This window comes from Mustelus asterias, chromosome 31 (assembly GCF_964213995.1).
Source record: "Mustelus asterias chromosome 31, sMusAst1.hap1.1, whole genome shotgun sequence".
In the NCBI taxonomy this organism is placed as follows: domain Eukaryota; kingdom Metazoa; phylum Chordata; class Chondrichthyes; order Carcharhiniformes; family Triakidae; genus Mustelus; species Mustelus asterias.
Window position 1 is genome coordinate 4,535,960 of NC_135831.1, and position 13,130 is coordinate 4,549,089.

The 13,130-nt window shown below is 48.3% G+C and overlaps 1 protein-coding gene across 2 annotated transcripts in view; it reads left to right on the forward strand.

Annotated features, from left to right (window-relative positions):
- The first annotated feature begins 8,999 nt into the window (after positions 1-8,999).
- Positions 9,000-13,130, forward strand: part of taf6 (TAF6 RNA polymerase II, TATA box binding protein (TBP)-associated factor) — a 48,182-nt gene continuing 44,051 nt past the window's right edge. The window contains exon 1 of one of the 2 annotated variants that reach the window (XM_078200907.1): positions 9,000-9,174. The gene's annotated coding sequence lies outside the window, so the exon portion shown is untranslated. The remainder of the gene's footprint in view (positions 9,175-13,130) is intronic. The other variant, XM_078200908.1, reaches the window with a different exon arrangement.

Sequence of the window (13,130 nt, forward strand, 5' to 3'; positions counted from 1 at the left end):
CCCACCCCTCGGCCCTGCCCACTTTTTTGCGACTTCAATTGGAATCTCCCGCCCTTTTCACCTTGCAAACCCGGAAGTGCTGCAATTGTAACACTCACGTGTTATAAACAGTAATATCTTGACACATGCCGTGTAAATGCACTATATATATTTTCTTCTATTCCCTTCATTATTTTCTACTTTATTTTGAAACTTTAGTTGATAAGTAATCCAGTGCACATAAAACAAAATCAGAAAATGCTGGAAAATCTCAGCTGGTCTGACAGCATCTGTGGAGAGAGAATTTGATTTGATTTGATTTATTATTGTCACATGTATTGGGATACAGTGAAAAGTATTGTTTCCTGCGCGCTATACAGACAAAACATACCGTTCATAGAGTACATAGGGGAGAAGGATTTGATTTGATTTATTATTGTCACATGTATTGGGATACAGTGAAAAGTATTGTTTCTTGCGCGCTATACAGACAAAACATACCGTTCATAGAGTACATAGGGGAGAAAGATTTGATTTGATTTATTATTGTCACATGTATTGGGATACAGTGAAAAGTATCGTTTCTTGCGCACTATACAGACAAAGCACACCGTTCATAGAGAAGGAAAGGAGAGGGTGCAGAATGTAGTGTTACAGTCATAGCTAGGGTGCAGAGAAAGATCAACTTAAGGCAAGGTAGATCCATTCAAAAGTCTGATGCAGCAGGGAAGAAGCTGTTCTTGAGTTGGTTGGTACATGACCTCAGACTTTTGTATCTTTTTCCCGACGGAAGAAGATGGAATAGAGAATGTTCACGGTGCGTGGGGTCCTTGATTATGCTGGCTGCTTTTCCGAGTGTAGAAAGAGAAAAGAAAAGGGCTACTATGAGATTGGCAGACTCTGCTGGGGCTTTTGTTTAATCAACTTCGATGCAGAATTCACTTTATCAATGGGCAGCAAGTTTGTTGATAATTGTAATGAGGTGTTTTAAATACTTCGTAATTTTAAAGGTACGTGTAATACCTTTAATTAGTCCATACATATAAATATATCTTCTATACATTTTTAGAAATTAAACAAAGAAACTTTGATGCAGTTACAGAGTGCCCCTTTGATACCAAACACATGTTGGATACATTCCTTTAAAGCACCCAACTGTTGGAATCACAAGGCCATAAAGGAAACTTAACTGCCTCACCAGACACCTTATCAGAAACAACTGATACAAGAGTGAGTTTTAATGAAGCTGCCTTCATAGTTTCTCATCAAAACAGAGTCAGAAAGATACTAGTGTCTTCGCTAACGAAAGAGTTATGGTCGGGGACTTAGTGGGAACTGACAAGAATTAATGGTAACAAGAAGGGGAATAGGGATAGCCCAGGAAATTACCGACCGGTGAGTCTAACCTCAGTGGTCGGTAAGCTGATGGAGAAGATCCTGAGGGACAGGATATATGAGCATTTAGAGAGGTTTAGTATGCTCAAGAATACTCAGCACGGCTTTGTCAAGGGCAGATCGAGCCTTACAAGCCTGGTGGAGTTCTTCGAAAATGTGGCTAAACACATTGACAAAGGGAAGGCGGTAGATGTGGTTTATATGGATTTTAGCAAGGCGTTCGATAAGGTCCCCCATGCAAGGCTTCGAGAAAAAGTGAGAGGGCATGGGATCCAAGGGGCTGCTGCCCGGTGGATCCAGAGCTGGCTTGCCCAAAGGAGGCAGAGAGTGGGTATAGATGGGTCTTTTTCTAAATGGAGGTCGGTCACCAGTGGTGTGCCCCAGGGATCTGTTCTGGGACCCTTGCTGTTTGTCATTTTCATAAATGACCTGGATGAGGAAGCAGAGGGATGGGTTGGTAAGTTTGCCGACGACACGAAGGTTGGTGGGGTTGTGGATAGTCTGGAGGGATGTCAGAAGTTACAGAGGGACATAAATAGGATGCAAGACTGGGCGGAGAAGTGGCAGATGGACTTCAACCCAGATAAATGCGTCGTGGTCCATTTTGGCAGGTCAAAAGGGATGAAGGAGTACAATATAAAGGGAAAGACTCTTAGTACTGTAGAGGATCAGAAGGACCTTGGGGACCGGGTCCATAGGACTCTTAAATCGGCCCCGCAGGTGGAGGAGGTGGTTAAGAAGGCATATGGTGTGCTGGCCTTTATCAATCGAGGGATTGAGTTTAGGAGTCCGGGGATAATGATGCAGCTATATAAGACCCTCGTCAGATTCGACTTGGAGTACTGTGCTCAGTTCTGGTCGCCTCACTATAGGAAGGATGTGGAAAAGATTGAAAGGGTGCAGAGGAGATTTACAAGGATGTTGCCTGGATTGAGTGGCATGCCTCATGAGGATAGGCTGAGGGAGCTCGGTCTTTTCTCCTCGGAGAGACGAAGGATGAGAGGAGACCTAATAGAGGTGTATAAGATGTTGAGAGGCATAGATCGGGTGGACTCTCAGAGGCTTTTTCCCAGGGTGGAAATGGCTGCTACGAGAGGACACAGGTTTAAGGTGCTGGGGGGGGTAGGTACAGGGGAGATGTTAGGGGTAAGTTTTTCACACAGAGGGTGGTGGGCGAGTGGAATCTGCTGCTGTCAGTGGTGGTGGAGGCGAACTCAATAGGGTCTTTTAAGAGACTCCTGGATGAGTACATGGAGCTTAATAGGATGGAGGGTTAGAGGTAGGTCTCGAAGGTAGGGATGTGTTCGGCACAACTTGTGGGCCAAAGGGCCTGTTTGTGCTGTAGTTTTTCTATGTTTCTATGATGATACCCCTTGAAACTGTAGGTAGTGATAAAAAACTCAGTCATTGAATTGATCAGCAATATATACATGTGTTTCATTATGTTGGCAATAAACAAAATTTATCAGGCCTATAATCGGGGAATATCCTGAAGGCAAGATGAGTTGACCACATCCCTTAGAGATTCAGTTAACTTCACTGACAAGGCCATAAAATACTAATGGCTTTTGTAGAACCCCTTTATCAATTAAAGGATGCCCATGTGAGGCTGTTTTCGTGAAGCTACTTTGTGAGGCTGTTATCAAAAGTAGAGTAAGAAATTTAACAACACCAGGTTAAAGTCCAACAGGTTTATTTGGTAGCAAAAACCACAAGCTTTCGGAGCCTTAAGCCCCTTCCTCAGGTGAGTGGGAATTCTGTTCACAAACAGGGCATATAAAGACACAAACTCAATTTACAGAATAATGGTTGGAATGCAAATACTTACAGCTAATCAAGTCTTTAAGATACAAACAATGTGAGTGGAGGGAGCATTAAGACAGGTTAAAGAGATGTGCATTGTCTCCAGACAGGACAGCCAGTGAGACTCTGCAGGTCCAGGCAAGCTGTGGGGATTACAGATAGTGTGACATGAACCCAATATCCTGGTTGAGGCCGTCCTCATGCTTATAAGCGTTCTCCAAGGCGGCCTTCACGACACACGACGGCGCAGAGTCGCTGAGCAGAGACTGATAGCCAGGTTCCGCACACATGAGGACGGCCTCAACCGGGATCTTGGGTTCATGTCACACTATCTGTAACCCCCACAGCTTGCCTGGACCTGCAGAGTCTCACTGTCTGTCCTGTCTGGAGACAATACACATCTCTTTAGCCTGTCTTGATGCTCTCTCCACTCACCTTGTTTGTATCTTAAAGACTTGATTAGCTGTAAGTATTCGCATTCCATCCATTATTCTGTAAATTGAGTTTGTGTCTTTATATGCCCTGTGTGTGAACAGAATTCCCACTCACCTGAGGAAGGGGCTTGGAGCTCCAAAAGCTTGTGTGGCTTTTGCTACCAAATAAACCTGTTGGACTTTAACCTGGTGTTGTTAAACTTCTTACTGTGTTTACCCCAGTCCAACGCCGGCATCTCCACATCATCAAAAATAGACACATGATGTCTGACTAAGAGACTAGAGAACAGGCTTAGGGGTGATATATTGGGGTATCCCATGAGGTATTGTGCTCTCATCGATCAGGGTGGTTCAGTATTTTTTTCTCTGGATCAATATGCAGAGTATGTCATTTGTAACACTTTTGATTGGATTGTGTCCAATTCTGAGCTGCAGAATTGTATAAACCAGGATGATTTTCTTTGTCCGGTGGAGTGGTGTCTCGAGCCATTGTGTCGAGAACCTACCCCCTTGCTAGCAAGTAAATAAAGACAATCTGTCAGTTACGTATCTTGTGTTAATGTGTGTTTGTGTTAAAGTCAAACATAGAAGTTGAGATTTCGACATGAGGCAGCAGGAAGTGTAGACGGAGTCAATGGATGGGAGGCTGGTTTGCGCGATGGATTGGGCTATGTTCACGACCGTTTGTAGTTCCTTGCGGTCTTGGGCAGAGCAGGAGCCCAGACCAAGCTGTGATACAACCAGAAAGGATGCTTTCTATGGTGCATCTGTAAAATGGAACCAATGGAATAGAGTTAATGTTTCGAGTCTGGGTGATCTTTCGTCAGTTTAGTGTCACAAGTAGGCTTACATTAACACTGATGTGGAGATGCCGGCGTTGGACTGGGGTGGGCACGGTAAGAAGTCTCACAACACCAGGTTAAAGTCCAACAGGTTTATTTGGAATCACAAGCTTTTGGAGTGTTGCCCCTTCATCACTCACCTGAAGAAGGAGCAGTGCTCCGAAAGCTCATGATTCCAAATAAACCTACTACATTAACACTGCAATGAAGTTACTGTGGAAATCCCCTAGTCGCCCACACTCCGGTGCCTGTTCGGGTAACACTGAGGGAGAATTTAGCACGGCCGATGCACCCTAACCAGCACGTCTTTCGGACTGCGGGAGGAAACTGGAGCACCCGGAGGAAGCCCACGCAGACATGGGGAGAACGTGCAGACTCTGCACAGACAGTGACCCAACTGAACCCGGGTCCCTGGTGCTGAGTCGCCTGTGGTAGCCACTGTGCCACAGCACTGCTGGCACAGCCAAATTAGCTAACCGTTAGAGCTAATAATCATAGAAAATCAGAGAAACCCTACAGTGCAGAAGGAGGCCATTCGGCCCATCGAGTCTGCACCGACCACAATCCCACCCAGGCCCTACCCCCACATATTTTACCCGCTAATCCCTCTAACCTACGCATCCCAGGACTCTAAGGGGCAATTTGTTTTAACCTGGCCAATCAACCTAACCCGCACATCTTTGGACTGTGGGAGGAAACCGGAGCACCCGGAGGAAACCCACGCAGACACGAGGAGAATGTGCAAACTCCAAAGTCCAAAGATGTGCGGGTTAGGTTGATTGGCCATGCTAAAATTGCCCCTTAGTGTCCTGGGATGCGTAGATTAGAGGGATTCGTGGGTAAAATATGTAGGGATATGGGGGTAGGGCCTGGGGGTGGGATTGTGGTCGGTGCAGACTCGATGGGCCGAATGGCCTCTTTCTGTACTGTAGGGTTTCTATGTTCCACACAGACAGTGACCCGAGCCGGGAATCGAACCCGGGACCCTGGAGCTGTGAAGCAGCAGTGCTAACCCACTGTGCTACCGTGCCGCCCAAAAGAAGAATAGGATGAGATTTATACAGCGAGGAAGAGGTTGGGGGGAGGGCTGTAATCGATGGGAATGGCATGGACAAAGGGAATGGAAATGACAATAAAGGCTAGGAATGGTGCTAAGGACGTCCATTAAGAGACCGGAATGTGTGAATGGCAGAACAAAGATGCAGATTGCCAAAGGACAACCTGAGGCATGTGGCAGATGGGCCCCAGTGGGGCGGGGTGGGAGGTCAAGATGGAGAGTGAGATTTCAGAATAGTAAAAATAATATAAAGTGATAAAAATGGATGAATCGGATGAAACGGAATGAAATGCGGTGACGGTGGAGGGGAGAGTTCACGCTCTGAAGTTGTTGAACTCAACGTTCCGGCCGGAATGCTGTAAAGTGTCCAGTTGGAAGGCGCGATGTTGTTCCTCCAGTTAGTGCTGGGTTTCACTGGAACATTGCAAAAGGCCAGGGACGGACAACGTGGACAGGTGGGGCGGGATGGTGTGTTGAAATGGCAAACGACAGGAAGGTCTGGGTCCTGCTCGCGGATGGGCTGAAGGTGTTCAGCAAAGCGGTCACCCAGTCTGTACCGGGTCTCTCCGATGTAGAATAAGACTGTGTTGGGAGCAGCGAACGCAACAAAATACAGTGCAGAAGAGGCCATTTGGTCCATCGAGTCTGCACCCGACGCTCTTTCCAAGTATCTTTCCTAGGCCCTTTCCCATGCCCGATCTCTGGAGCCCCACACATTTCCCATGGCTAATGGGACTCTAAGGGGCAATTTAGCATGGCCAATCCACCTAACCTGCACATCTTTGGACACTAAGGGGCAATTTAGCATGGCCAATCCACCTAACCTGCACATCTTTGAACACTAAAGGGCAATTTAGCACGGCCAATCCACCTAACCTGCACATCTTTGGACACTAAAGGGCAATTTAGCATGGCCAATCCACCTAACCTGCACATCTTTGAACACTAAAGGGCAATTTAGCATGGCCAATCCACCTAACCTGCACATCTTTGGACACTAAGGGGCAATTTAGCATGGCCAATCCACCTAACCCGCACATCTTTGGACACTAAAGGGCAATTTAGCATGGCCAATCCACCTAACCTGCACATCTTTGGACAGTGAGGGGCAATTTAACATGGCTAAACCCCCTAACCCGCACATCTTTGGAGTTGTGGGAGCAAACCAGAACACCCTGAGAAAACCCGACACCCAGAGGAAACCCATGCAGACACGGGAAGAATGTGCAGACTCCACACAGACAGTGAACCAAGCTGGGAATCAAACCGGGTCCCTGGCGCTGTGAAGCAGCCGTACTGACCTATTTGCGGAAGGATATATTGGCCTTGGAGGGAGTGCAGAGAAGGTTCACCAGGTTGATACCAGAGATGAGGGGTGTTGATTATGAGGAAAGACTGAGCAGATTGGGTTTGTACTCGTTGGAGTTTAGAAGGCTGAGGGGGGATCTTATGGAGACCTATAAGATAATGAAGGGGCTGGATAGGGTCGAGATGGAGAGATTCTTTCCACTTAGAAAGGAAACTAGAACTAGAGGGCAGAGCCACAAAATAAAAGGGGGTCAGTTTAGGACAGAGTTGAGGAGGAACTTCTTCTCTGAGGGTGGTGAATCTCTGGAATTCTCTGCCCACTGAAGTGGTGGAGGCTACCTCGTTAAACATGTTTAAATCACGGATAGATGGATTCCTGATCGGTAAGGGAATTAGGGGTTATAGGGATCAGGCGGGTAAGTGGAACTGATCCACTTCAGATCAGCCATGATCTTATTGAATGGCGGGGCAGGCTCGAGGGGCTCGATGGCCTACTTCTGCTCCTATTTCTTATGTTCTTAACCACTGTGCCACCTCATTAGAAAGTTTTTATCTGGCTCAATCCCTGAGCATGTCGCCACCCAAACCCAAAACGTAGGGCAGCAAGTGTCCGCGTGGGTTTTCTCCAGGTGCCCCGGTTTCCACCCACAGTCCAAAGATGTGCAGGTTAGGTGGATTGGCCATTTACTCCTTGGTGACCTGGGGATTTTCATATCATCGAAACCCTGCAGTACAGAAAGAGGCCATTCGGCCCATCAAGTCTGCACCGACCACAATCCCACCCAGGCCCTACCCCCATATCCCTACGTATTTACCCACTAATCCCTCTAACCTACGCATCTCAGGACACTAAGGGGCAATTTTGAGCCTGGCCAATCAACCTAACCCACACATCATTGGACTGTGGGAGGAAACCGGAGCACCCGGAGGAAACCCACGCAGACACGAGGAGAATGTGCAGACTCCACACAGACAGTGACCCGAGCCAGGAATCGAACCCGGGTCCCTGGAGCTGTGAAGCAGCAGTGCTAAGCACTGTGCCACCGTGCCGCAGTAACTTCATTGCAGTGTTAATGTAAGGGTTACTTGTGACTCATAATAAATAAACTTTAAGATGTGTAGGTTAGGTGGATTGGCTATGATAAACGTTTGGGGGGTGAGGGAGGTTAACAGGAACATAGAACATAGAACAGTACAGCACAGAACAGGCCCTTCGGCCCACGATGTTGTGCCGAGCTTTATCTGAAACCAAGATCAAGCTATCCCACTCCCTATCATCCTGGTGTGCTCCATGTGCCTATCCAATAACCGCTTAAATGTTCCTAAAGTGTCTGACTCCACTATCACTGCAGGCAGTCCATTCCACACCCCAACCACTCTCTGCGTAAAGAACCTACCTCTGATATCCTTCCTATATCTCCCACCACGAACCCTATAGTTATGCCCCCTTGTAATAGCTCCATCCACCCGAGGAAATAGTCTTTGAACGTTCACTCTATCTATCCCCTTCATGCCAGGAACAGGGTAGCACCCTGGGTAGCAGACTTGATGGACCGAATGGCCTTCTGCACTGTAGGGGATGGTATGATTCTGCTCTGTATGGTGTCTATGAAGCTGCTCTGCCATTCAATAAAGTCATGGCTCCACATTCCTGCCAACACCTAATAGCATTAAGCAAGAATCTACCGAGCTCTGTCTCAAAACAGGGAAAGCATTGCAAACACATAGTCCACACAGCCCTACTACGTCGCTGACAAACAGCGACTGGCCGCTCACAGCCCCGCCATCGGCTTTATATTCCAGCGCCGTCTGTCACGTGGGAGAGAAGGCGGCCAATCCTGGAGCATGGGGGCGGGGAGGCTGAGCCAATCGGCGAGGGGCAGGGGGGCGGAGCCGGCGCGCGAGGCGTTTAAAAAAAACCGTTGGGCGCGCGGCTGCGGCCAACAGGGCGGCGGATCGGGGAAACATCACGTGGGGTGGGCGGAGACAAAGGCGTGGGATGCGTTGCTGGGGGGGCGGGGCGGAAGAGATGCAGCCAATCAGGCGGCGCGGAGGAGGAATAGCCGCATCCAATGGGCGGCGGGGATAACCGCAGCCAATGGACGGTGCCGAGGGGATGGCCTCAGCCAATGGGCGGAGTGGGTGCTTCAGCCAATGGGCGGAGTGGGTGCTTCAGCCAATGGGCGAAGGGGGGTGGTCCGCAGCCAATGGGCGGAGTGGCTGCTTCAGCCAATGGGCGGTGAGGCGCGGAGCGGGGACAAGATGGCGGATTGTGCCGGACTGAAGGCGCTTGGGGCCTGGGGGTGACAGAGACCCAGACAGAGAGAGATCCCCACCACCCCCGGCTCCCCACTGGGTGAGTGAGTGAGCGGGTAACAAACATCAGGGATTGGACTTACATTCACAGCACAGAGAGAGAGAGAGAGAGAGACCCTTCGGCCCATCAAGCCTGTACTAGCCACTGTCCCCTCTCCATACAGGCTCCATACAGAGTTTATCCCCCCCCCCCTCCCCCCGATCCCCCACTCTCACAGAATCCATACTGTGCAGAACGAGGCCATTCGGTCCATCGATTCTGTACTGACAACAATCCCACCCAGGCCCTGACCCCATAACCCCATGTATTTACCCCAGCTAGTCCCCCTGACACTAAGGGGCAATTTAGCACGGCCAATCCACCCTAACCTAATCGTTGCCTTCCTGGCATTGTTTTCCTTCGAGCCGTGAAGGCTGAGGGGGGAACCTGATTGAGTTACAGAAAGGGTCGATAGGAAGAAACTTTTAATTTGATTCATTATTGTCACATATATCGGGATACAGTGAAAAGTATTGTTTCTTGCGCGCTATACAGACAAAGCATACTGTTCATAGAGTACATAGGGGAAAAGGACTTGATTTATTATTGCCACATGTATTGGGATACAGTGAAAAGTATTGTTTCTTGAGCGCTATATAAAGTATACCATTCATAGAGTACACAGGGGAGAAGGATTTGGTTTATTTTTGTCACATATATCGGGATACAGTGAAAAGTATTGTTTCTTGCGCGCTATACAGACAAAGCATACCATTCATAGAGTACATAGGGGAGAAGGATTTGATTTGATTTATTATTGTCACATGTATTGGGATACAGTGAAAAGTATTGTTTCTTGCGCGCTATACAGACAAAGCATACCGTTCATAGAGTACACACGGGAGAAGGATTTGATTAATTTTTTTCACATATATCGGGAGACAGTGAAAAGTATTGTTTCTTGCGTGCTATACAGACAAAGCATACCGTTCATAGAGTACACAGGGGAGAAGGATTTGATTTATTTTTTTCACATATATCGGGAGACAGTGAAAAGTATTGTTTCTTGCGCGCTATACAGACAAAGCATACCGTTCATAGAGAAGGAAAGGAGAGAGTGCAGAATATAATGTTGCAGTCATAGCTAGGGTGCAGAGAAAGATCAACTTAATATAAGGTCGGTCCATTCAAAAGTCTGATGGCAGCAGGGAAGAAGCTGTTCTTGAGTGACTTCAGACTTTTATATCTTTTTCCCAACGGAAGAAGGTGGAAGAGCGAATGTCCGGGGTGAGTGGGATCCTTGATTATGTTGGCTGGTTTTCCCGAGGCAGCGGGAAGTGTAGACGGAGTCAATGGATGGGAGGCTGGTTTGCGTGATGGATTGGGCTACATTCACGACCCTTTGTAGTTCCTTGCGGTCTTGGGCAGAGCAGGAGCCCAGACCAAGCTGTGACACATCCGGAAAGAATGCTTTCTATGGTGCAGCTGTAAAAGTTGGTGAGAGCCGTAGCGGACATGCCAAATTTCCTTAGTCTCCTGAGAAAGTAGAGGCGTTGATGGCCTTTCTTTACTATAGTGCCGGCATGGGGGGACCAGGACAGGTTGTTGGTGATCCGGACACGGCGAAACTTGAAGTTCTCGACCATTCCCACTTCATCCCCATTGATGTAGACAGGGGCATGTTCTCCTTTACGCTTCCTGAAGTCGATGACAATCCCCTTCGTTTTGTTGACATTGAGGGAGAGATTATTGTTGCCACACCAGTTCACCAGATTTTCTATCTCATTCCTGTACTCTGTCTCGTCATTGTTTGAGATCCGACCCACTACGGTGGTGTCGTCAGCAAACTTGAAAATCGAATTGGAGGGGAATTTGGCCGCACAGTCAGAGGTGTATAAGGAGTATAGTAGGGGGCTGAGAACACAGCCTTGTGGGGCACCATTGTTTCCCCTTGTTAGAGGGGGCAGTAACTAGGGGGCAGAGATTTAAGGTAAGGGGGTAGGAGGTTTAGGGGGGATTTGAGGAGAAATTTGTAGCCCAATCCATCACGCAAACCAGCCTCCCATCCATTGACTCCGTCTACACTTCCCGCTGCCTCGGGAAAACCAGCCAACATAATCAAGGATCCCACTCACCCCGGACATTCGCTCTTCCACCTTCTTCCGTTGGGAAAAAGATATAAAAATCTGAAGTCACCAGAGGGTGGTGGGAATCTGGGACTCGCTGCCTGAAGGGATGGGAGAGGCGATGAACCCTCACAACATTGAAGAAGCTTTTAGATGAGCTCTTGAAACACCCGAGCACACAGGGCTGTAGACCAAGTGCTGGAAAATGGCATTAGAATAGATAGGGGCTTAATGGCTGGCAAAGTCATGATGGGCTGAAGGGCCTTTTTTCTGTGCTGTCAAACTCCATGACTCTAAATACATAAATTGTGGAAACTGTTTGTCCGATGCACCAGGGACCCGGGTTCAGTTCCGGCCTCGGCTGTCTGTGTGAAGTCTGCACGTTCTCCCCGTGTCTGCATGAGTTTCCTCCGGGTGCTCCGGTTTCCTCCCACAGTCCGAAAGATGTGCAGCTTGTCGGAATTGGCCATGCTAAATTGCCCCTTCGTGTCCAAAGATGTGCAGGTTAGGTGGATTGGCCATGCTAAACTGTCCCTTAGTGTCCAAAGATGTGCAGGTTAGGTGGATTGGCCATGCTAAACTGTCCCTTAGTGTCCAAAGATGTGCAGGTTAGGTGGATTGGCCATGCTAAATTGCCCCTTAGTGTCCAAAGATGTGCAGGTTAGGTGGATTGGCCATGCTAAATTGTCCCTTAGTGTCCAAAGATGTGTAGGTTAGGTGGATTGGCCATGCTAAATTGCCCCTTAGTGCCCAAAGATGTGCAGGTTAGGTGGATTGGCCATGCTAAATTGCCCTTTAGTGTCCAAAGATGTGCAGGTTAGGTGGATTGGCCATGCTAAATTGCCCCTTACTGTCCAAAGATGTGCAGGTTAGGTGGATTGGCCATGCTAAATTGCCCCTTAGTGTCCAAAGATGTGCAGGTTAGGGGGATTGGCCATACTAAATTGCCCCTTAGTGTCCAAAGATGTGCAGGTTAGGTGGATTGGCCATGCTAAACTGCCCCTTCGTGTCCAAAGAGGTGCAGGTTAGGGGGATTGGCCATGCTAAGTTGCCCCTTAGTGTCCAAAGATGTACAGGTTAGGGGGATTGGCCATACTAAATTGCCCCTTAGTGTCCAAAGATGTGCAGATTAGGTGACTTAGTCATGGTGAATGTGTGGGATTACGGGGAGAGAGTGATATGGCGGGCTGGGGAAAATGCTCTTTTGGACAGTCAGTGCAGACTCGATGGTCAGAATAGAAGATAGGAGCAGGAGGAGGCCATTCGGCCCTTCGAGCCTGCTCCGCCATTCATCACCATTATGGCTGATCATCCAACTCAATAGCCTCATCCTGCTTTCCCCCCATAACCTTTGACCCCGTTCGCCCCCAAGTGCTATATCCAGCCGCCTCTTCAATACATTCAATGTTTTGGCATCAACTACTTGCTGTGGGAATGATAGCGGCATTTAAGGGGTAACTAGGAGGATACATGAATAGGATGGGAATGGAGGGATACGGACTCTGTAAGTGCATACGGTTTGAGTTCAGGCAGGGCATCATGATCGGCGCAGGCTTGGAGGGCCGAAGGGCCTGTTCCTGTGCTGTACTGTTCTTTGCTCTTTGTTCAGTGTTAATGTACAGTAAGAAGTCTCACAACACCAGGTTAAAGTCCAACAGGTTTACTGGGTAGCACGAGCTTTCAGAGCGCCGCTCCTTCGTCAGGTGAGTAGAGGAGCGGCGCTCCGAAAGCTCGTGCTACCAAATAAACCTGTTGGACTTTAACCTGGTGGTGTGAGACTTCTTACCGTTGCCCACCCCAGTCCAACGCCGGCAACTCCGCATCAGTGTTAATGTAAGGCTACTTGTGACACTAATAAATAAATTTTAACACTTAAAAAAAAATCTGAAA